Source organism: Pezoporus wallicus, unplaced genomic scaffold, assembly GCF_028554395.1.
Source record: "Pezoporus wallicus isolate ANWC-B61680 ecotype Strahan unplaced genomic scaffold, APGP_CSIRO_Pwel_v1 contig_3487, whole genome shotgun sequence".
NCBI classification, from domain to species: Eukaryota; Metazoa; Chordata; class Aves; order Psittaciformes; family Psittacidae; genus Pezoporus; species Pezoporus wallicus.
In genome coordinates, this window is record NW_026636018.1 from 1,207,401 (window position 1) to 1,232,493 (window position 25,093).

Genomic DNA, 25,093 nt, shown 5'->3' on the forward strand with positions numbered 1-25,093 from the left:
AACACACACACACACACACATATATATATAAAAATATGTGTGTACACATTTGACTCTTACATGAATCACATACCAAGCTCCACTAAAATGCAATGCCAGCTAAAACCTTTTTTCAAAGCTGTTATTTCTGAATGAAAGCTATATCCTTTTATGAATGATGCATTTGAGCCATTATAGATATGCAAACACATCTTGTTTCCACTGTAGAGAATCTTTCAGCACTTAACAAAGCTTTGATTACTCATCTCTTGTGCTAATTCAGCATATGACTCAAGTGTAGGTGTCATCAGGGCCTGTTAAATGGAAAATGGGGAAAGAAGTACTACTTTGAGGAAGGAACAGATTCGTGCCATTCTGCTTTTGAGGGCAGGTCACAATACACCAAGAGGTGACAATTACCAGTCCTGCAACTACAGTGATAAAATAAACCTTTCTTAGGAGTTTTAGACAAGTACTCCTTGACTCCCAGATAAAAATTAGGTGTAAATGAGCACTCAACACAGAGCTGGCTTAATCACAACCAGACCAAAATCAAGGAGGCTCCTTCTGAAGTATATGTCAGGCTGTGGTTATTCTGCCTTTCATGCAAGATCTGTGCACTACCAGATTGCTCATCAAAACATATTTAATGTGATCCAAGTGTGGGTACACACTTACATTTCTTTTAATTTGATAAAAAGCCCTCCCCTGAGGCTTTTTCGAGAAAATGAGATCGTCTGTGTAAAATTCCTTTCTCAGGCCACACTGTATAATTGTAAAGGCTTCATCTGAGAGCAACATAAATGAGATCAAAACATTTGTTTGCAAGACTCTTTCCCAGGAAAAATGTATATTTTCCTGACACAGTAAAGATCCTTTCCTACATTCTGAAAACCATTGCACTTTATGCTCTGTTCAATAAAGATTCTTACGTACTGACAGCTTGGGCCAAACAGCTATTAAATAGCCTGTCAGAGAAACTAATAGCTGCTGAATAAAAGAAGATGACATAATTTGGTTAAATAGATGTATAAAAAGCTGAAAACTGAAGACAGGAATCAACAAAAAATATAGCACAAATAATAATCTACAAATGTTATATTGAGAATTATTAGTAAAGTAATAGAAGACAAAACTGAAATTATCAGCATGGTCCTGTATAAATCCATGGACCTTTCAATGTTAAGTTCTTATTTTCTACCTCCAAAATATACAGGGCATAAGAACACGTAAAGAGAAGGAAGGATATTCAGAGATGTTGAACTCCATTTGTGTAAACAGTTACTAGGTATGTTAGGATTCTTTAGTTCAGAAAATAAGATGGGTGATGAAGGGTGTTGTAGAAGTCCATGAAGTCATGAGAAACCTATGGAGATGGACCGAGGCATTAACTGAAGATAGCAGAAAATATCTTCAAAGAAGAATTAAAAAAAAACGCCAACAACAACAGCAAAAAAAAAAAAAAAAAAAAAAAAAAAAAAACCTAACAAAAACCCAAGACAATTTTTCATTAAAAATATGAAAAATATATGTGAAGGATATTTCAAGTACTAAAATTTTTCATAGGTCTACGGGGAAACTGTGAAGTTCAGAGAAAATAAAACCAGAAGACATGTTCCACAGTAACCATTCTGATCCTGAAATAGTAGGAGTCTGTAGAGAGTAGTATAACTAAGATACCCAGTGCATATATACTTACTCTGTTTTAGTATTCTTCTGTAGACATCCAGTTTTGGAGAAGGTACCAGGCTGGACTGACCCGCTGGTGCCATCCACTGCATCTGCTTTAATGTTCCTAATGTTTTCAACCCCAACCAAGGTGGAGAAGAAACTAATCAAAGATTTCATTTTTTAATAGATGGGTGTGATGGCAACCTAACAGAAAAGACTAAAAAAAATCATCATTGTGCTTCATCATGGTTCATGGTTACAAAAAAAACAAATACTGGTTATCATCATATTAAGGAAATAACTTTGCAAAGAATTAAAATAATTTACAGTTTGCTTACTTGGAGCAGATAAAATATGCAAAATGTATTTCTAATTCAGGGAATATTTTTGTGAAAAAGTTAAATTTTTAATGCATATTTATTAAATAATTTGCAAGTTCCATCAGCGTTGATAATGAAAAATTTAAAAGTAATGTTAACACTACAGTTCTACAAATAGTATTACGTATGTCATCTTGTACTTACCTGTAACCTACTTACAGAGAAAAAAAGCCCAAAAATATCTTTTCCAAACAAGGCTATCTATCTGTTGCATTTTTGGCAAGATTCCCAGCAAGTAACAGAATATTGGAAATACCTGAATATATAAAGAAATGATTGTCTGGAGTTCTACCAAGTTTTCTCTCATTAGCAATAAACTCAATTGCTTTAGCCAAGAGGAAAAAAAATGAAAATCTGGTGTTAGAAAGATTTTGAAAAATACTAGAGAAAGGTAAATTAGTGGTTGATGCTATAGGTAGACAATACAGAAGTCTCTAATAATTTGCTCACTCTTTATGACCTATTGTCTATGCTAGGTGGTTCATCAGTATTGAAAGTAGAATTAAGTCTAAGCAAACTTATCACAGGTGATTCAAACATTGAACATCTTGCATTGAAAACACAATTGTATCCTGTTCCAGACAGCAAGAAAAATAAGGAAGAGATCTTCAGAATCTATTTACCAGTATTTTTGTGCCCTACTTCATTAGAGTGCATGTGGTTTCCACATTACTTAGTATTTGCAAGATACATCAAAGAACTCATGACCCTATACATACTTCAACAGCTTGCCATATAAGGAGGAAAATATACAGGCAAAACCTTTTGAATTTTTTTTAAAATACATCGTGATACGTGCTACTTAGTTTCAGTTTAGATTGGCAGAAACAGAAATGAAAAATCTGTTTATTTTCTCCTAGCACAGAAATACAGAAAAGGAAAGATAAAGATCAAGATTTTTTTTTTATTTTTTTTTTAACACAGTGTAGCTGGAAATGTTACTTTTTTCACTTTGGTTTTCTGCTTTCTCATTCCTTGAAATTCTAATGGCAGAAACACAATCACTGGAGCATATGACATGGAATAAAGATGGACTTACACCTAGGCAAGAATCTGGTGCCCTGATAGCTTTCTGCCAATTACGTATACTTTATATTAAAAGATTTATTTCTTCTCCTCAATGGACATGATTTTTTTAACTCCTAGTTAACAGTCATTCAGGCTGCATTTCATACACAGACTCATAGAAACATAGAATAGTTAGGGTTGGAAAGGACCTTAAGACATTGAGTTCCAACACCCCCTGCCATGGGCAGGGACACCGCACACTAAACCATTCACCCAAGGCTTCGTCCAACCTGGCCTTGAACACTGCCAAGGATGGAGCATTCATAACCTCTCTGCACATACACACTATATGCAGAAATCATACTTCTACGTTAAGAAAACTAGTGCAGCTGTTTCAAAGTGACTTCTATCAAGATTTGCTTCTGTTACAAAGGCTTTTTTTTTTTTTTTTACCATTACTGAAGCCTCAGATGAACAAGTCCTTGGCAGCATATTCCCAGACTCTGCTGACATCAAAGCCACCCCGAAACCACATAGCAGGATGCCTTAACAGACGTTCCAGCAGACATCAGTCCATGAAACACTTTCACATGTCAGAAAAAGAGAAATTAAGAGCATCCAATGTGGCTACGGGGTATGCATGGACTACTGACAGAGCTGTGGGATTTATTGATAGGGGTTAACAAGTTGTTTGGCTTCATGATCATAGGATAATACTGAAAAGACATAAATGCTAATTATTTAGATCACTAGGAGTCCTGTTTCTTTATTTCTTTATTTATTTAGAATTGCAGAGATACCAAAATTGAAGTACAAGCCTTTCAGAGTTGCCATGACAACTGGACACTTTGCTTTGATCGGTGATTATAGTTGTACCATTTTGGCATCAGGCATGAACTTTGATTGCTATAGTAACGTCACGGGCATAACTTCTATTTTATTCAGCTCATACTTTGTTCTCAAGGAGGCTTTTTGCTTGTTTGTGAGGAAGCTGAGAACTGTGTCAGCTGCATCAGAGGGAAGCTGTTAGGAACACTATGAAATGGGCTTTCCCAGTTTAAAAAATACTTCACATCAAGAAATGATTCACTAAATGCTCTCATTATATTTAGTAGTTGAGCTTCTTGGCTGACGTAAATGGTTGTAGCTCCATTAAGAGCAGCAGCGTCTCCTGAATCCCAGTCGGGATCTACAGCAAATCTACATTTCTCTGGTTGGATTTTCACTGCAAGAGGTGAAGAATGCCCACTGCCACGTTTTTATGGTCTAGTCTGACATTCAAAAAAAACTCTGCAGGAAAATGTAGGGAGGACAGAGAAGATTAGAGGAAGAAAGGTAAATTTAAAACCAAAAAGCAAACAAAGGAAAAAAAAAAAACAAAACTAGAAGAATGTGTTTACCAGACTCAACTTTTTAAAATTCACTTCAATTTGGAGATGAAAAAAAGTTTCATCACTCTTTACAGAGATTTCATATTAGAAATTTCATGCAGGTTTCTGCTTGAACTAAGTAAAGATGGCTTCATAAAATAATAGAATGGTTTGGGTTGGAAGGGACCTTTAAAAATTATCTAGTCCAATATCCCTGCCACAGGCAGGGACACGTTCCACTAGATCGTGTTGCTCAAAGCCTCATCCAACCTGGTCTTCAACACTTCTCTGGACAACCTGTGCCAGGGCCTCACCACTCTTATAATGAAGAATTTCTTAATTATGCCAAATGTAAACCTACCTTCTTCCCGTTTAAAACTGTTTCCCCTTGTCCTGTTACTACAGGCCTTGGTAAAAGTCTTTACCTTTCCTATAAGTCCCCTTAATATACTGAAAAGCTGCAATGAAGTCTCAGCAGAGCCGTCTCTTCTCCAGGCTGAACGGCACCAACTCTCTCAGCCTTTCTTCATAGTGAGGTGTTCCAGCCCTCTGATAATTCTCATGGCCCTTCTTTGGACTCGCTCTAAAAGATCCATGTCTTTCTTTTATGGGAGCCCCTGAACTGGATGTAGTACTCAGCATCCAGTTAAATATCCAGAACTGGACGTTTATACACTGCGAATCATGGGTGGCAATTTGTGGAATTCCCGGAGGTGGTACATCTCACAGCCAGTTTTACTCCTTCTGACATCTATCTTGCAGCCTTAGGTAAGAGAACTGACAAACTGATTTTACTAAAACTGAAATAACAAGAAATGTTGAGTTGGGGTGATTATCAACGTTAAAAGGCTACTCATACTTTCCCAATTTATTATAGCAATTTCAGCTTTGATGCTCAGTAAAAATGTTTAAAGTCAACAGTGAAGGGCAGGATTTCATGTGAGTTACTAAAGAGAAAAAAATATATGATTTTTATATGAATATATGATATATATGATATATATCATGAATATATGAAATATATATGAATATATATATATTATATATATGAATGTATGATATGAACATGCCACGTGCGTTCCTGGAGAAGCATGTCTGGATGAAGATCCAAATACTGTTTTTGTTTTAGTTCTAATAAGTTTATAGTGTTACTTATTTGTATCACAGTGTAGCAATTTCTAGAGCTAAACTCACATATCCCCAGTACAAGTATGTGAATAAATTCTACCTTTATATAAATAAATAAAGAGATAGCAGCACTATGTGGGCTGGAGTAAAGTATTATTCATCTGTCGCAGGACGTCTGCCAGGTGCTTTGGAGCATTAGATCAACTTGTGTATTTTAGCATCCAAGATCTTAGTGTTTACACAGCAATAGGATTTAATCTGCTCTGCTCACCTCAATCTGATATTCCGGTGTTCAGCATCAATGCCTGAAGAGATCTGGAGACCTGAAGTTATTCATAAGTGTTAAATAGAATATCATTAGTCCTACCTGAAATGTGCTGGATTTCATGTGTACTAGGCTGAAATCTTTGGTTTAACAAGTGTTTGCACAACAAAGGTGCTCCATCTGCAGCTGTGGTAGGCACTGTATATAGTGTCGAGATTCATGTATAAGACTCAGCAGCCTAACCTGCTCCTGCACAAGCCATATTGGCACTGAAAGCCATAGAACTGGAAACACCATGCAAACAGCTGAACTTTCTCAGTACACCTAACTGAGGAAAAGCTTTATCTCCAACAAGGAGTGTTAGTGTGGTATGGTACTGACCTTTTCTGCTGCCAGGCTAGAACTGTGAGTTAAACCTGGCACAGTGTTGTACTACCCACAACCCACACCCAGTACAATCTCACACAGTGTACCAGAGCACGTTCAAGCCCTGCTGTAGGAGACAAAGTCTTTTTCTGAGACCTAGTCCTCATTGATGTATGATCTTTTCTGAGTGCTAAGAAGAAAACAAGTGCTCCTTGAAAAATATATCCATTAAGCAAGAAGTGCATGCTTGACAGGAAATTCAGAAGGGCAAAAATAAGTAGTGTTCACAGATGTAAGATTTATTTAAAAAAAACCAAAATGACAACATAACGAAACAAGCAAAACAACCTCAAATTTCAAATCATTGTTGACTATTTAGACTTCCTGTAATTCAGCTTTTAATAAAGCAGACCATTAAACATGTACTTTCTGGAAGAAATCTTGTAGAGATTGTATTTAAACCTTCTGCTTTGAATTGCACTGTAACTGAAACTGAAGCTGATTATGACACACAGTGTTCTACCACTTGGAAATTACACAAAATCTCAAAGTATTTTCTGAACACTTGCTTTCCAGCTAGTTTAAGGTCTACACTCTCAGATATTGCTTTAAACCATACAGTAATAGCCATTTTTTGCTCTTCCAAACACGAGGTGAGCAATCCATAGTTATATTGCCACAGCAATGGATTTGCTCTTAAATCAAATTACATTGTATCCACAGGCTATAAAAATTATCTCCTTCTAGAGATTTTTTTGGCATGTTAGGGATCAGATCATCCTTAGCATGCCATTTTGAAGGTTTTTTCGAAGCTGACAGTAATTCACTTTCCAAGCTATTTTGCAGGTCTCACTTTGTTCACTGTTCCTATAGGTTTCTTTTCAAAAGTATCAGCACAGCCTGAGAACTTTTCTTTAACCATTAAATTCTGCTCAACCACATCAATCTGTCTCAATCTAGGTTTTACTTTATCAGAACTCTGAATTTTACTCAGCCAGTCATCCAGTCATGTAAGGTGATAGTTAGATTTGTGTATCTGATGAAGAAATCAATGAAGGTTCTTTGATTGACTTTAAAAGTAATATGCTTTGCAAATCAAATGCAGACAACATTGCTAAGAAGGGTGAAGTCATCAAATCCTTCAGGCTGTAGTGAAGCTTATGGAAAAAGAATCATAGAATGGTTTGGAAAGGACCTTAAATTCATCTAGTTCCCCTACACCAGGATGCCAAATAGCATTTGATCAGTAAAACTGGGTAATTTCCAGCTACAAGAGGAAATACTGTGTTAGACAGAAATGAGAACTTCCATCTTCTCTATCATCATAAAAACGTATATAACGGATCACAGATATAACATATTTTTTTTATTTTTTTTATTCTTTCTGAGTATGATCATTGGCTGGAGAAAACTCTTCACATTAGGCAGATGTTAGAGTTTGTAACTCAGACTATCTCTTTTGAGCAAGAAAAGTTAGAGGTTAGCTTAATCTTTCCAAATCTGAGGCTTTACAACCCTTCTGTACAATTTTATAATTTGTTTTATATCCAAATTTTAGTTTTTAACCGTCTAGTGATCACATTTCTCCTGGTATTTTGCACAGCAGAGGAGAAGCAGATCCATGTAACACTTTTTATTTTATCTTTTTGTTTTAATTATTATTATTTTTAAAAGAGAAAGGATTTTATCTTTGTTTTAAACACCTGACAGTCAGATACCCAAGTTTTATTTATCTGGCATTTCTTATCAATGAAGAGAAAGGCATTATCAGAGTACAGTTTGTTTGCCTTCTTCTGAATACTTTTAAGTAAGTTGAATGAGAGACTGCAGAGTTTTCTGTGTCTATTCATCAAGTCTAAGTAAAGCCCAGGGTGACTATCTCACATCTGTCCACTTGAAGATGTCCAGGCATGGGTATGCAGCCTGCATATGTGTGACAAAGCAAGGAAAGAGCCACAGTGAATATGGCTTTTATTATTTTATTCTTTCATCTTATAGAGGTGAGCAATCCTAGTCTTTTTAAACTCTTTATATGACAGATTTCCTGTGCCTTCTCTTCCATCATGGCTCTTTTATGCAATTTCTTCAATTCTGGCAGTACATTTTTTAATTTGAACCATCAGAACTGAATACTCATTCCCACTGAAGCTCCTCTGTTGATCCACATAAAGGTAATATAGTCCAGCATAATTTTTTCTTATTGTTTCTTTTGCAATCTAATCTCTCATTGGCATGATTCAGACAAGCTTTAGTTGGACTGTCTTTGTTGATGCCCTGGTCCTTTACTACCTTGAAATTGTATGTGAATTTATAAGTGAGGGGACGCTTTTCATATGTCTTTGGACAATGGATATCTGCAGCTGAACTAGTCATGTTAACCTCTTTTTACAGTCAATGATTTTGGGATTTGATGATCTAATCTATTTTAGATGTGCATTTTGGGGTGATTTGGATTATTCTTCAGACTTGGTTGATTTTATAACTATATCTTTAGAGTTCTTCACAGAGTGTTTATCTTAGAATAAGATCTGGCATTTAGTCAGATGCACCCAATCAAGTGTGAGCAGTTCAGTGGAAATCTCAGAATGATCCAAGACTGAGATTTAAACATTTGTGTATTTTTATGTCCATCTTTGTTTACTGTGATGGACAGGAATGAAAGCTCCCAAAGTTTGAACAATTTTGAGAGTGTTTGAAATTTTCGACTGATTCAGTCCCAGTTTCTAGTTCTAATAACAAAAGTTGAAGGCTAGCTAGAAACCTGATGAAAAGCTTCCTTCTACTGAAAAACAAAAGAAGCTTTAATCACTTAGTTTGTTACTTATAATGTTGTGCATCTTTGTTGCTGGCACAATAAACTGATGTTAGAGACATAGGCTTTTTCCCTGGCTGTTTCTTGATGCACATGCGTTACTTCACCTCCATGAACTTCAGTCTCCTGGCTGTAATAATGTGAATGATAGAGAGCGTGCACTGTGCTTTGAGACTTCTTCAGGAGAAGCATGATGGCCTATGTGATATTCCTATGCTTTGTGTTTCATGAGTGGGAAGAGTTGTGTGGTATTTTTCTTCTTTACTAGGGGGTAAAAGAGGTTGATTCTGTTCCTTTAGCCAAAAATAGAGATTTTCTAAGTGACAGATGGCCTTGCTATTGTCAATTGTCAGAGGCTTTTTATCAGCAGAAAAAACGTATAATGGATTTTATCAGGTGTGCTCTAAGAAGCAGCAGCAGCTTTTTGATCAAAACCCAAAAGCAAAATATCATTCTTTGAACTACACATGTGACTCATCGTATGCCTGCAGAATGTGGGCTGTTCTGCAAAATGAACTTTGTCTTTTTCAAGAAGGGCACAGATTTGCAGGGTTGATGCGTACTATTGAAGATTATGAAGTGTCAATCAAACTTTTCACATAAAGGAACTTCTATGTAAGAGTAAATCATCTGAGTGATTTCATCATTCTTGCAAGGATGCACAAGACTGATACACGAAGTGGAATATCAAAGGGGTTAGTTTTGCTACAGTTTTAGACAAAACGGTACAGATTTTCTCCAGTTTGGGAAAAGGTATCAAGTATTTTGAACTTCAGTTCTGCTAGACTTTCCTCTTCTGTTTGTCTTTCTTGCTTGCTGCTGTGTCTTTTACCAGTGCTCAAGCTGCTTCTAGATAGAGGTTCTGAAAAGTTTTGTAAAATATTCCCATATGAGCTATGCATCCAGTGAAACAACCACAAAATCACTGTCAACAGAGGGTTGGGAGAAGATGTGTAAATCACTTTCAAACAGATGTCTAAAATGCCAATTTGAAGTTAAAAGGACATTTCCTTAGACTGGTAAACAGCAGCAGGACTACAGCACAAGTCATCTGATAGCACTCTAGCATGTAGAAGTGCAGGGCTGGATTCCTAGTATGTAAGAATGGAACAGCATGGAGCAAATGCTGTGTAATCTTCAGTTTAGAGGCACCTGGTCGAAGGATAAATAGAGTTACTGCAAAGAGCAAAAGAGCTTGTTCTTTGCTCTGATGTTTCCAACTCAATCAACTTATATGACACTGGTGGTTGGCATGAGACTGAAATCATCTCCCCAAACCCTAGCTCAGTAGATCATGTTTGTTTAGGTATTTTCCCCCATACAAAAATACATTGTGTGAGCAGAGCATCAACAAATTAAAAGCACAGAGAAAATATTTATTGGCTGACACACACTGTGGACAGTAAGGATCTATACCTTACTAAGCGAAAGATTAATGTGGGAGGGACCCTAAATGTGACATACGGAGCATCTCTGCTGGCCAAGCCTGCTTTGCTCCTTTGTGCAAGTTGCTTCTCTCTCTTGTTGAGTTGCCATTATTTAATTCTTGTAAGTTTTTTTCCTAAGGGTTTTAATATCTTATTATGTCAATACTTTTCAGTCCTTGAATGCCTATGGTCTCAATAATTTCACTGATGTTTTTATTTTTCTTGCATGGCTCTAGTACACAGTATTCCTCACAGCTAAAAATTATTTTCCCAGTAAAACTAAGAAGATCCCACAGCTGTGCTGCACCAAACCGGGCCTTGTATCACACAGATGAAACTGTGGGCTGTGGCTGACAGCTCTGCTGGAAAAGAACTTATATGGAAACATATCTAGACTTGACATAGCTGAATTCTCTTCCACTGAGAAATCAAGTTTCAGTATTCACTACATATTGGAAGAAGATAGATGCTCTTTTTCATCAAGCCTTGCAGATTTTAAGTTATCAAAACCTATATTAAATGGACTTCAGAGGATTAATGTTAGTCATGAATAAGCAGTTCATCAGAACAATTCACATTTTAAAGCAAGGAAGGAATCTTGATCATCTTCCAAGAACTACAAAACAAACAATCAAAAATCCCCCCCCCTCCCCCCCCCTTAAAGAAACAAAAAAAAATATCCCAAAACAACCCCCTCACAAAAAAAAAAAAACAACAAAAAACTTAGATCAAGAAGAAGGAGGCATTAGTAATTCCTAATAAGCCAGTTCACTTTCCACTGATTCTGAAAATGTACATCAATACAATTGACTGCAATCAGAATAGCCCAGTACAATGTAATAGTTAAGGAATGAATAGCATCTGATCATTTCTAACATGAATGTGCTCTGCTCACAAATAAATGCAGCACTGGTGGCATAAATCTCTCATGGATATTTAAAAAAAGTATTGCTAGCACCCAACAATGGGAATAAAATATGTAGAGCCCCTGATATCTTCTCAGGATGAACTACTCAGTGCAGCACATGATGAACAGAAGAAACTCCGTATGAACAAGAGTGAATTGATTTCAGAGTGAAGATGGATAAATCTGTGGGATGGCCAGGAACTACATTCAGTATGGAAACAATTCAAACACACAGCTCCAGGACAACTCACAGAATTTTAACCTGTTGGAACAGTACCAGAAGGAGGCAAGTGTGCACACAAATTTGTGTAACAGCTCATCAGATTGATTATCTCAAGTTTATAGGTGGGCCAAGTTGACATACAATCATAAAATGGTCTGGGTTGGAAGGAACCTTTACAGATCATCTAGTTCCAAAACCCTGTCATGGGCAGGGACAACTTCCACTAGCCCAGGTTGCTCAAAGGCCTGTCCAACCTGGACTTGAAAACTGCCATGAGTGATATGCTCAGACTGCTTCCGATTTCAGAACTCTATGTCAAAAATCACTGTGTGCTGCAGACACACTGTAGCATCTTCACATTTGAGCCCAGGTCTCCATGATTGCCTGACCAACATTGCAAAATGTATTTCTGTACATTCATTTTTCTCCCTGTCAGTTGAATTAGCAGTGAGTCTCACTGACCATACTCAATAGGCCTTTTAAAGGTGAAAGGCTAGTACAGTTTTGCAGTAATGTATCTATTTGTTTTCCAGAAATGAAGATCCTATGCCTAAAACTTACTGGAGTAAGTTTTTTTTTTTTGTCCAGACATTTTGTCTGGAAGTTGTTATTTCTTTTAGCTACAGATGATGAACTGGGAAGAGCGAAATCCGTAACAGACAGGAACATGTGAAAAAAAATTGCAAGAAATTAATTGGATCAAAGCAAGAAATAGAGAACTTACTTGTTCTACCCTACAGCTCATAAAAAATAAAAATTAAATGCTTGCTGTGAGACAGCAGAATAAATTGCGAGGAAACCAACACAAAAAGTAATAGGAAAGAAAGCTCCATACACATGCAGAGAGAATCTGCATAGTTCTTGTGTATGTGTCATTTCAATCAACCCTGTCTACAAGAAGTCCAGAGTTGTGCTTATTGGAGATGATGACCTTGAGTGACAATATCTTGCCTAATCTAAATATTACTAGCATAACTAGAGCAAAGTTCCAGAGACAAATTTGGAAACTTGCAGCACTTGCAAGTCCCTGCATAAAAAAGCTTTGTGTAGTGTGCTGAAGTATTTGCTGAATTCTCAATACTTTTTTCAACATATCAGGCATTCTTATGTGAAGTTCACATATATTTGTCCTTTGATAAATGCAATTCCCTACAGTATATTGCTTCATTATTTTCCACTTCTCGCTCCCCGTGACTTCTTTATTATTCTCTCAACAGCCACAGACACCATCCTCCTGGAGGTTCTGTAAGCCTAAAGCAGTGTTTCAGAAGAAAAAAAAATAATCAAGCCACCTGCTAATACATAAAGCCAGTGGTATAAAACAAAAACCTTAGAGATAAATCTCTCTGGAAAAACAGAAAGAGAGGGAGACTTGGTTCTCAGTCAATGATGAGCTTCATTTTGGAAATGTAAAGGTGATAAAAAGTTGTCCAGATCTAAAATAAGCTATTAGCAAAGTACACAGGTTTTCTAAACACTTGCTAGTATACTCACTGGGTAAACAATTTTCAAGATGACAAGCAGAAGTTGAATTCAGAGTTTGACAACTGTGGATAAACTTCAGGCAAAGTGAAAATTCCTACTCGAAACTACTCCACAATTCATCTGTAATGCTGGTATGGTGGTATTGTATTTGCTTCTGAAATTTGTTATTTTAGTGTTGGCTTTCAATACACTGTATTTCTCAATCTAATTCTACCCTGTATCTCTTTCAAGTCTAACATATTTTTCTTGTCTTTGCCTCAACATCTAAATACATCCACTTCCTTTTCAGATTTTATATTTTACTTCCACAGCCAGCTTTTTAGGTTCATTCTTCTACTTTAATCTTCTTGCTCTGACAGTAAGATTTCTGTCTTTCCAGTTCCTGAGCTAAGCTTCTTGTGAGTAAACAGCAGCATTAAATAGAGGTAAAGCTTGTGCCTCTAATATACAGGCTCCTCTTCTCCTCAGAGACTAGTCTTCGCTAATGAAGATTCTCCTTAGGATGGGACATCCAGCTCAGGTGTACTGCTGGAGGTGTTATAAGCAGCAGCCCTTCCTGAATTACTAATACCCATTGTGTATCTTCCTGGAAAGAGCATAATTCATTTGCATAGTAAAGCTGAGCTGGCCATTGTCTCCACATTCCCAGATGCAAGAAGCAGATCAAATGCTGAATAGCTGCATCTGTGAGAATAGTATGTTCATTGCTCTTGTTTGCATTCTCATGTGGATGCACAGTTTATACCATCATCCCACTTACTTAGAAATTCTTCAGGGTAGCTCTAGCAGAGTGAATAAGTGAATTCTGCATGGAGCTCTATAATATCAGAATGTCCCTCTCATCCTGAAATATGTGGTAGAGGATGGAAAAATTATCAGTAGTACTGGTTTTATATACCTATACTACTAACTATGATGACTGCCTTGTCTAAAAATATGTGGAATTTATGGATCAATACAGATTTTTGACCTTCACTATTAATTTTAATCCTTTCCGTGCATAAGTGTAGCTTTACCATTACTTCTTCCTTACTTCACATGTAGATATTCCACCTTTTGTTTTTCTGTTCTGCTTCAAGATATAAGGGAAGCACTTGAGGAAGCAAGGACATGTCATAATTTTTTCTTGTTTGACTTTTTCCTCTGCTTGGTCCAGATGGATAACTTCATAGCAGTCTTACATGATACAGTGCTGCCTGACTTAGACTTTGCATGCAGGAGCCTTACTAGGAATCTGTCACTTTTGCACATAATTGTGATAATAAAAAGTAAGACATTCTTGGCAATATATATTTTCTTGTATATGAAATACATTTGAAGCTTTTGATCAATGCACTTAGAATTGCTTCATACACCATCTGTATCCATCTGCGCATGCTTGCTACCTACTGTTTTAAATTCTGCCTTGATCACCAGTACATTGGATAGAAGTGGTATTTTCTGTTAATGGAGTGTATTAATAAAGCTCTAATAGTATGTCATTTCATTCAGTTCTATCAAATACATTCTGTATATGATTAGTTTAAAATTATGGAAGTCTCATTTAACATATGTTAATGCTTCTGCCTCCAAATCCCAGCAGTCACACTAAAATTATTGAAAAGAGCCATAGATTTATTTTGGCAGTAACCAAGAAGTAGCAGTCTTTATGACTAAGAAGTGAAATTATTTTTAGAAAGAAAAGAAAAAAATGTTTAGAAATTAATCTGCCTTTTTCATATACTTGATTGGCCTGACAGGAAATGTAACCAACAATTTGAATGTTGTCTTCTCAAAAACATCCTATGTAAACATTCTTCAAAAAACATCCTTTTAACCTAGGCCTTCTCATTTATGTATTCATTTGCATGTATTTCAGAACATATCAGTGATTCCTTCTCCCACTAATTATCAGTTCATTTCTATTTAACTTTCTTGTCTAAGAATTTGATATGAAATAATGACCTTAAAATCTTTACAAGTACATAATTATTTAAAACATAGCCAACTCTAACAGAGGACCTCTTAGCCTCTCTGACATCTCATGTATTTATAGCAGTCTCATGATTTCTTCCTCAGATTTGTGCTTTTCATGCTCCTGACTACCTCTTGCCCAATGGTGAGCTGTAGCACAGATTTGAGGCTGTCACTGTGGGACACATACCTGAGCAGAGCTACTTCTCTTGAGCTATTCCCCTGTTTCCTGATATGTCCCATGTAATGCAGGTTACAATCCCACAAGCCACAAATCTCCACCTACCAAATCCATTAACCTTAGATTTCTCTTGTATTCTCAAAACAAAACTAAAATTATCTGTTACCTACTGTGGGCTTTATAACCACGATGTACAGCAAATGGTCCTCTTCCTAGGTTTTTTATGCCTTTAAAATGTTGACAAACTTTACAATCACTGCTATATTACATTATCTTCAGCCTTGAAAGAGGCAAAGGAAATAGACCAGACCTATAAAATGGTTACAGCTCACCTCTTATGCCTTAATTAATACTGTATGGGTCTTTCATTTCTCAGAGGTCAAGGGCAGACCACACATCCTCCGACACCCCCCCACACCCCCCCCCCACCCCCCCAAGTAATTGTAAATTACAGCCCTCAATTATTCTGAAAAAGCAAATCAGCTCTTTTCACTTCTTATGACGTGCACTCCCCCACAGTCCCATTTCCCAGTTGGCACCCTGGGATCCCCAGATCAAGATCTGTGACACACTTAATTTTTCTTGTGCCTCTTCACTATTGATATCTACTGCCTTTTGAGATTCCCTGCAGCGTCAGAGACAGCAACATGGTCTGGCAAACATGACATAGTGTTCTAGGGCCTCTCAGAGAAGCACTTTGTAGTTGCACACAGACAGCAGTATCACCCACTAGAATATCTGTATGTAGGCGGGCACACATGAGTTGGGTGTTGAAGACTCAGTTCAGTTTTCTACAGTATATAGTATTGATATAGTGTGTATATATATATATATATATATATATATATATATATACTATGACTCAGAACTTTCAGATTATGTCATTAACTTCAGCAGAGTAATTTACCTGGACCATTTTTAATGATGGTCTCATTTTACTAAGTCTTAATTCTAAATAAAGCCACATAACCAAAAAATATATAATGCTACCTGTAGATATAAGGGCTTACTACCACAATTATTTGCCTTCCCAGACATAAGCTAGGGATGTCTCTAGTTGAATATTTTAAAGGGATTCCTCAGATGTATATTTCATTAGCTGCATAATTTCACTCCCTAATTATGAATTTGGAATTTCTCCTTGACACAGTAAGCTTTCAATCCATCTGATGCTGCATTTCTCTGCATTCACAGAACTGCTCTCTTCCCAGAACTCATTTCCCAACAAGACCAATTACTGTCACCTACTTTTACTTGACATTAATCGCAAGACAAGCTAAACTAGCTATACTTAGGCCTGCCAGGCTGATATGGAACTGATTTAACAGCTGCATTTATGCTTACTGTTCAGTACAGTACTACAGGAAACGGCTAAGGTGCTTTTAGTTCAGGGTAAAAGCTTTTATTGCCTATTTCATTTTTAAGAATCCCATCTAAGACAAAATGCTCATTGAAAATCCAGCAGTACAGGCTGCACCTCTCATGTATGCACTTAATCAGTAGAGGGTGGGTTTGGTTTTGGATTTGGTTTCTTTCTTGATTATATTAATACAGAGGGAACTGCTTAACCCAAAGTAAGAGATTTCAGGCAGAGCATGCTTATAAGGAAGGAAAGTGAGGAATTACAAACCATTTTAGCTAGTCTTTGATGACAGAAACAAGTCTAAGTTCTTGTTATCTGTTGCTTAGCCTTGAGAAGGCAAGAAGACTGTATATGGACTAATGATCAGACCATGTCTATACCTGTGATTACATTACATACAGTCCCAAGGCTGAACTGTCCTCATTCTGTTGCCTTTCAAATGACCAGCATGTTTCAGGACCTGAAATAATCTGTGTCTAAACCGTATTTAAAGCTTTTTTCACTGTAAAGAGGAGATGCACCATGACCTGACCCTATGGTTCTGCTCAGACACAGCACAAGATCCCTAAACTTTGCGTCCATCTCTGCCCCTGTCTCTTGATTAATCAGGAGCTTAATAGCATATATACCACACTATTTTAGTACATTTAAACAACCTCGTGGGAGTAAAGTCCAGGCATTTCCTCAAGGGCCAGGCAATGGGAACAGGCTCTGTTTTTAATTAGAGTAATGGAGTTTATTATCCATAGCTAGGCTTTTTTACAGAGAGTAGGAAGGCAATATGACCTCATGGAAGAGGAAAGCTCCAGCCATCTGATGTCTGTGCTGGTTTAGCCCCTAACCTGTTTCGTTACATAAGGCTGTTTTCTCTACCTGTGACATCCTTTATCGTGTCATCTCATTTCGAATATTTCAGTGAAAAAACAAGAGCTGTCTTCCATTGTATTTATATAGTACTTAAAATCATGTGTTTCCCATCTAAGTTGGAATACCTATATGATACATAAATACCAGGTTCTTATTGCATACCATGATATGTTGGTTCTTGTCTATTCTCTAGTTCTTGTAGGTATCTAGACAGGAACTTCCCATATAAGTACCTAGGACCAATTAATTCCGAAAAGAAGCTCACTGATGTAGGAAATTAAGGTTGTAATTGTGCTTCTTCAAGGACATTTACTGTGTCTTTCAGCTCTCCAATAACTTCTAAGGCTTGCAGGCTACATGTCCCGATGTGATCAATGGTGAGGCACAACTGTTTCTCTTTCAGTGTCAACTTATTTCCAGATTGAAGCCATTTAAAGTCCTACTGGGCATCAAAATCCACCTTTACCATCCATGTGCTGTTTTCTGGGTGCAATTGATTTCAGCAGCTGTCAGCATCTACAATGCAAATATCTGTGAACCATTTGTAATTTGAAGGAAATACACCATTTTAAGCTTTGTTCCTCTGATGTATTTGTAATGTCTAGTTTTCTGGTAAGATGATCTGCTTCCAAAAAATTTTAATTTCTCTCTTCTGTTACTCAGGAGAATCTCAGCTGAAGTTGTCTACATTGCAGATCTCTATAACTGGTCAGGCACCCGTCTATATTTACAATTTGAATGTTCACCAGCTGATTCAGTCTGAAACATGAGACTTCCTGATTCTTAAAGTCCATCCTACAAAATTAGAATAAAATGTAAACTATATTGTTTGTAGTCAGGCAAGGAAATTGTTAAAGATACTATTTCAGCTTGCAAAGACTTTGAACAAAATAACATGCGCTTCTGGAGAACCCCAGCAGCCTTTGCTTTATGAATATTGTGACTACATTTTTGAAAGGGAAAAACTTATCAAACACTAAGCTTTCTGGATAGTTTTTCAGCCTTAAGTAATTTCAGCACACTGAAAACATTTCTTCATGTACCAGCTCTTCCGTGTTTAAAATCCATCCACAGATGCACATCTATATGACAGTGCATACCACTAAATTAATAGGATTTTAATATTAGCAGGGGGAAGTACTATAAAAACAAACAAGATTATGTTGCAGAAATGAAACGAGATTACATGTCAGCTACCAAAGTCAATGGGAGAATGGAGAAATGGCTTGTATTAATTACAAAATATGATGTTTGGACATGCACTTGTGTCTATAAAAAGGCTAACTGATACTAGCCATTTGGGGACATTACTATCGATTTAGCCAGCTACAGAGGCTAGAAGGCAAAGTACATCTTTGAAAAGTTAAAAATGTTGTCCTTTGGACTTGGTTTGAAAAGAGGACCTGCTGCCACAGTATTTCTATATGAAACGTCTTCTTTAGACCACCTTCAACTCATTTGTTACAGTAAAGTTTAGACTGGGATTTTAAAATATGTCAACACTATGTCAAGCTGGCTTTACATGAGCTAGCACTAGAGCTCAATGCTAACAGACCTTTCCAGCACTTTGTAGATTTTGCAACCTATCGAGAGAGAAGCTGTGATATGCAGCACAGACAGACTCCCTGACTGCCCTTTGCTATACATGGGCACTGGGGTAAATTTGCTGAGAAATGAGAATCTGTAATCCCAAGAATCCCTAACCCTGATTTCTCCCAAGTTACCTCAACAAAGCAAACAATGTGAATTTTGCATGATTTCCTGTCAGAACAAAACCGTTACGAATCTCCAGCCTTCTGGTGTTAAAGTAAGCCTGGATCTGAGAAAGAAAAACTGAAGCAGGGAGAAAGAAGACTTTTTTTCCAGGAATACTCCCTTAAATCAGCCTGAAAACCTGTTTAGCTGTCTGTAGCATTTCCTTTCAACAAAGAAAAAGTAATAATCATCTCCAGCTGTGACACTAGCAATAAACACATTCCTATTATCATTCTCAGGCCATAAACCCACAGTTTCTCTACTGGAAATAAAGAATCATTCAGGTGCCAAGCGTGAAGGCCTGTTATTTGTACAAAAAAAAAGCTATGCTTTTATGAGAAGGTCACAATCAGTGCAAGAAGTCCATGTGCTTTCAGACAGTGTGGATCCACCATTCTCAGCAGTCTTCACATCATCTAGTTCATGTTGACTTCTTTCCAACCATAGAAGACATAGAGTTTAAAGTATTACTGTGTTCTTCCAATTCAATTTACCATCTCATGCCTTAGATGGCTCACCTGCTGTGCATCTAATTCCACTTCCAGTTACACAAGGGTAAATCAGCATTATAAACTCCCCACAACCATGAATAAAGGGGGGGGGAGAAGGAGAAGTTATATAAGTTCCCTTTGATATAAGGGCTACACAATAGCAACAAACATCTTTCTTAAGATATAAATGATTCCAACCAACCATGACAATAATATACATTTTTTATTCTACTTCATCAGAAAGTATGGGTCTACCAAGTCCTAAAGTGGCCTTACACAAAGGCTTATGGAAATTTGTTAGGTATTTATTAATTCATTTAAATTTTGAAGAATAATAATCACTATTATAATAATGTTACTGTGACTCAGAACATCAACTGATTTTAGAGAATTAAGAATGATCTGAAAAGAGCTAAGAGTTGTCTGAAAGAATAAAATTTATCTGAACTTAAATAAAGCATAGATGTCTGTACCTTGGTTGCTTCTCTCAACTCTTTCAGAATTGTTGCAGAGAAATAATGATTTGCTAGGTACGATTAATCTCATGTTGAAACAAGTGTCTGAAACAAGTATCTGAAAGGAATAACACCCTGAATAGTCTGTTTCTCTGTATTGCCCATAGTAAGAGTTTCAGCTACAGCTCTGCTACAGGAGAGATCAATGTTCATCAACAATGCAGATATCTCATTTTAAGTACGATACCTAATCATGGAGATAGACTGTAAGGTTGTATGTCTAAAAAAAAAAAAAAAAATTTTGTATTTTGATGTAAATTTCTACCCTTTAAATGTGGGTACTTACATTTGTTATTTACTAACATTGTTCCCTCTTCTTGAAAGTTTTTATGGGGTGATGGAAATGAACATACTGATGAACAATACAATGAAAATGAGGCAGAAAACTTTGCCAAGTCTGAGTTTCATCCATTCTGCTTACTAAAAATACCATCCTATATGCTATTGCTCTTCCAGGGAACAGTAGTTTTCCTATCCAAAGAAATATGCGTCTCTTTGTGGGACAAAACTGCTGTTTCTCTGGATTTCTACAGACAGGGAGCGTTGCTGGAAGAGAATGAATCATACAGAATTTGCTGTCAGCTGCAAGCCGCTTATATACAGTTCATTTATAGCCATATCCTGACATCCAAATCCCATTAGAAACACCCAAGTTCAATATCTTCTGTGTTTCCTGATGTGTTGCCCTGGCTTTCTTCTCTTTTGCTAGGTGTTGAAAATCCAGATGAGCATAAATTGCTTTCTTTCCTCCTTGTTCATGTGATTACTGCAGATCTCTGCCCTTTGCACCCTTTTGACTATAAGGAAGAGAACAGCCCTTAAGCTTTAAGCGTACTGTCAAAAAATCATTGTATCTTCTAGACTTCTTATAGCAAGAAAGACACGTTTGTTAAAAAAGAAGAAAAAAAAGCAGCTGTTTCAGGAAGATGTTTTATCCTTAGGATTCAGAGATTCTGTATACTGCAGTGGAAGAAGTAGAAAACATTGTGTAGGTTCTTGTTGTGGAGTAGTCTATTTTCTAAATTTCTATAGTATTTTTCTATAGATGTTACTACAGACCTTCAGATTTGCTCAGTAGTAATTAAAGGCAGTATTTTGTGTGTATTTTTTTGTCTGTCCTGTCTACATGAAACGTGGAGACTAAACAGGATGCATAGCTGAGAGAACAGGATTTGACAGGAATTTCCTCCTGAATAATCCTCTCCACACTCAGTATGCTTTAATATTTCATATTCACTACCTCCTAGACACAAGGCTCTTGTAGAAAGACTTATGTGACCTGCTATGTAACATTCATTGCTCTATCATCCACTCCACGGTTTCTGACTTTGCTACAGACCTTAATCCACTGGCAAGAAGAAAGCTCCTGCTTTTGCTTTGGAAGAGAAAGCTGCAGAAGCCAGTGTTAAATGCTGGTCACCAAACTTTTCCTTGGGGTTGGCCAGAGCATGATAATGCACAAAGCCCTGTCTTGCAAGGTGATGTAAAAACAGTGAGATTGAGGTAAGCAGCGTGAAATAGCCTGGCAGACCAGAAGACACTTTGTGCTGCTCAGAAGCATGACTGTGCTCTCTTTTATGTCTGGCTTTTAGACCAAGTTTCAAGTTCAAGGGCCAAAACCAGTTGTCATAGTTTAAGCCCAGCTGGTAGCTAAGTACCATGCAGCTGCTTGCTCACTCCCTGCCCTCTCCCTGGATGGGATGGGGAGGAAAATAGGAAAAATGTAAACCCTACAGGTTGAGGTAAGAACATTTTATTAATTTAAATTAAGTAAAATATTATAACAATAGAAATAATAATGAAGAAAAATATATAACAATATATATTTATTATAAAATATAACAATAATAATAGCGAACAACAAAAATAAGGAGAAAGGAAAATTCAAAAAACACAAGTGATGCTCAGTACGGTTGCTTGCCACCTGCTGACCGATACCCAGCCTGACTCAAGCAGTGATCAGTCCCTCCTGGCCAACTGCCCTGAGTTTATATACTGGGCATATAGAATCATAGAATGGTTAGGGTTGGAAAGGACTTGAATATCATCTAGTTCCAATCCTCCTCCTGTGGGCAGGGATGCCCCACACTAGACCATGTTGCCCAAGGCTCTGTCCAACCTGGCCTTGAACACTGCCAGGGATGGTGCATTCACAACTTCCTTGGGCAACCTGTTTCACTGCCTCACCACCCTCACAGTAAAGAATTTCTTCCTTATATCTAACTAAACTTCCTTTGGTTAGGTTTACATCTGTTACCCCTTGTCCTCTTGCTACAGTCCCTAATGAAGAGTCCCTCTCCAGCATCCCTATAGGCCCCCTTCAGATACTGGAAGGCTGCTATGAGGTCTCCACGCAGCCTTCTCTTCTCCAGGCTGAACAGCCCCAACTTTCTCAGCCTGTCTTCATACGGGAGGTGCTCCAGTCCCCTGATCATCCTCGTGGCCCTCCTCTGGACTTGCTTCAACAGTTCCATGTCCTTTTTATGTTGAGGACACCAGAACTATGGAATATACCTTTTGTTAGTTCTGGTCAGCTGTCCTGTCTTTGCTCCCTCCTGGCTTCCTGTGCCCCTTCTCACTGGCAGAGCATGGGAAACTGAAAAGTCCTTGATCAGGGTGTTACTTAGCAACCACTAAAATATCGGTGTGCTACCAACATTGTTCTCAAACTAAATCCAAACCACAGGACTGTACCAGCTATTAAGAAGGAACTTAACTCTATCCCAGCTGAAGCCACGACACCAATCAAGACCAGTATTAGCATCTCTTTCCCCATATACACACTGGTAGCATTTTTATTATTTCTTACAAAAAGGAGTAGGACAAGGAGCTGGAATCCTCAGCAAGTCCTGAGAAAATGCCTTGTGTCTGAAGCCAATTAGACAAAACTACAGCAACACCTCCTGAGCTTCATATAAACCAGCTCTTTTTCCATGTGTTGCTGTAAGCAGTGAAAGCAAGTTGAAACAACACCTGACTGTATATTCTGTGCACTTGACAGGGAAGATGACATATTGTCTGTCCTTTCCTACAAACCTTTCTTCATCCTTCCCTGACCATGTTCATTGTGTGCAGTTAACGACCTTTTTTAAGATGCTCTTTAGTTCCAGTGGAGTACAAACAAGCTGGCTGCAATAATGGAGTATGTCCCCATGAAGGCAGGCAGAGGAAATCAGAGAGAAAGATTTCAGTTCCTCAGTAATTCCAGTTTCATAGGGGGTGACAGATAGCTCAGTCAATTCTTGGCTGCCAGCTGATAGGATTATTGTAAAAGGCCCTGCGAGGTATCATTTTTATGCACACACACTCATTCAAATTAAGTGATAATCTTGTTGATACTGGAATTAAATAATAATGTGGGGATATCAGGCACTGATCACTTCAAACAACAACAAATACCAATCTGTTTTCTTATTAATCATTAAAATTAGCCCTTTGAAATGCAACAGATCCTCAAGTGGTATGAACTGGCATTTGTCCACTGAAATCAGTAGCATTGGATTAGTTTTCTCCTATGCAGGATTTGACCTATTATGCTTTTATATTTGCCCCCAACATGAGTTATTGTTAAATGTTATATTAGGGCTGCCACTATGTCTACCCCTTGCAAAAAAAGATGTACAGCAAAGAAAAATATCATTATGATGGACTAAATTGTTAAGCCATCTAATTTTTGCAGTGCTTGAGTTCACTTTTAACAAGATCTATTCAAAAGAGAAGCATACTTGGGACAGACAGAGGTGAAAAGCAGAGCATGATGCTTAAAGGAAAGATACATGGCTGAGCACATGCCACTTATTCTTTCTTATGAGGCAGACATTATAGTAAGAGGCAAAAGTCCCTTGTGTTGCTCAGTCCAGCTGTGAAGCACAGAATAATATTCTATGCAGAGGCTTCCATTTGCAGAGCAAAGGAATTATTATCTCTTAAGGATCCAGTTTCAGGTTCAAATTATCACAATTTAGCAAGTCAACTAAGTTGTTGTAATGACCCATATGCATAACATAAGCCTGTAGGAAACGTTAATGAATGGTAACTGAACTCTTTCATGTGGATGTTTGGCCTTTTCAAAAGTGCTAAGTAAAGGAATTTAGCTCAAAAATATTTCAGTGAGTTAAGTTATGATACAGTTCATTACATGCCACTTGCAGATGACAGAGTGCATCTGGTCAGTAACCATTGCTCAGTTGATGGTGTAATTTTAATTGGATCATTAATTTGAACCTTTAGCTTGTACATTGTAAGTCAAATTTTCCTTGCCTGGCTCAGGTGCACAGCCTTATGAAACTGAAAGTAACATTTCTTGTGAGTATGGTAAAGAAAATTTCTTCTCCTCTTAACTCATTGCAAAACAGGAGCTTCTCTTCTCTAGATACCCAAATACTGTCTGTTTCAGCTCATGTCAGGCTTTATTCCAACCAGCTACCACCACTTTCTAGTCTGTGAGCCAAAAGGAGACATGCTGCTCCTCCAGACCAGCCTCTGTAATCACACAAAATTCTATCCAGCAGCTTCATTTCCTCATCCAATAATTTGTCTCAAACTTCTTGATTCAAAGATGCTCACAGTGAAGATTTCACTAATGATCCCTGCCACTCTGCTTTACAGTGTGCTCTTATTTTTGGTTTTATCTGACCAGCTTTAATTTCCTTTTAGTATCTTCTGTTTTCCCATTCTTTGCCAAATTGTAAGGGTGCCAGAATCAGAAATTATGTTTTCTTAGGTACTTAGATATTAAACATAAAGGGATAAACATGGTTCATTATTTAGTGCCTTTCTTTTTCGTGTTTGAAAAAGTTAATGTCTAAGATTTTATGGTGTAGATTGCCGGTTCTTTTCATTATCATTTTATGCTATAATCAGCTACAAAAAACCTTTCAGTTAGTTCAGAACACCCATGTATTAATACCAGCCCACTCTGTTTAATTTGGCGCCCTGACTAGCTAG